This window comes from Propithecus coquereli, unplaced genomic scaffold (genome assembly GCF_000956105.1).
Source record: "Propithecus coquereli isolate 6110/MARCELLA unplaced genomic scaffold, Pcoq_1.0 Scaffold522, whole genome shotgun sequence".
NCBI lineage: Eukaryota > Metazoa > Chordata > Mammalia > Primates > Indriidae > Propithecus > Propithecus coquereli.
Window position 1 is genome coordinate 46,607 of NW_012151086.1, and position 1,633 is coordinate 48,239.

Genomic DNA, 1,633 nt, shown 5'->3' on the forward strand with positions numbered 1-1,633 from the left:
GAAGGGATTTTGAAAGACTGAAACAGTGCTCAAGATCATTGAGGAGCTCAGAAATATGCAGCACATACTCGTTTTCAGGAGGGTAGGTCTTCACCTTAAGGAAAAAAAAGCTAAGAAGAGAACCACTTTGAAGGGCAAGACCTGTCTAGCTATGAGGCTCAAGAAACTGTCAGAAGAAAGCACTCATGAGTTAAGCTTAGATCTGAGAGTTAAAATAGCTATAAAATAACATTTTAAGGCCACGATAAATGCATGAGAGTGATTCCTTCAGGGTGAAACTGGAAAAGCTACCTTGATGTATGACCAGCCTCGTATGTGCCTCCTTCTGATAGTCCAGAAGCCCAGCACATTTAAACACAAAAGGAGCAAGAGGACCACAGCTGAACTCCATACGGTGATATGTAAACTACAAAAGAATGAAAATAATCCAAAAATGTCTTAAAAGCTACTAAAATCTGGCCATAAAATAAAGCCCCATAGAATTCAAATGAGTCCAAGTGTGGTAGCTCATGCCTGTAATCCCAGCACTTTGGGAGGCTGAGGTAGGAGGATCGCCTGAGGCCAGGAGTTAAAGACCAGCTTGGGCAACAAAGTAAGACCCCATCTCTACAAAATATTTTTTAAAATATTAAGTGGATGTGGTGGTGCAGCCTGTAGTCTTAGCTACTTGGTAGGCTGAAGTGGGAGGATCACTTGAGCCCAGGAGTTCGAGGTTGCAGTGAGCTATAATCATGCCACTGCACTCCAGCCTGGGTGACAGAGCAAGATCCTCTGTGTTAAAAAAAAAAAAAAGTAAAAAAAAATTAAATGAATACTACGTGAAATATCTTATTTGAAATATCCCTTACATATTGTAAAAGAAAGTGGAAAATAATGATTAAATTTTCAAGAAAATAAAATATATCAGAAATGAGATGACTGGGTATCAGGAGTTTATAAAAAAGATGATTAATGAAACAGAAAAATCATAAATTGAGAGTAATTTTGTAAAACACAAGAGTGGGTAGTCACTATGTAAACATAAGGAAAGAAAAATTAGAAAGAAGAGACTTGAAGCAAAATCACTTCGAAATAAAGAAAGAAAATTAAAAACTGGAGATAAACTAGCATATCTAAAAGCACTATAGTTTTCAAATTGTAAAAAATACATGACTCATACAAATATAAAATGAACTCATAGCAAACATTGATTAACTGTGTCATTAATGGGAAAGATGATAAGATTCAAACAGCATTTAAGTAACAGTGGTTTATACAGCTTACTAAAATGGTGAAACACAATAAGGCTTTGTTTCTTTTTTAATCGTATTAAAGAAAACATATAGAGAAATATGCATATGTCATAAATGTACAACTTGATGAAATTTTTACAAATTGATGCTACCCTATAAACAAGACAAGGCTAAGAGCAGAACATCGCCAGCAGCCCCAGTAGCTTCCCTTCTCCTGCCTTGCAGTCATGGTCATCCCTGTAAAGACACCCCCAAGTCTGAAGCAATGATAAATTTATCTAATAGCTAGTTTTTAAAAGTCAGGGTTTTGAGATTTAATATAAATACAGATTTAAAGATTACAATTTATAGGTGTCAGTTATATGAATTTTTATGAACGTATACAATTGTGTGAGCAAATT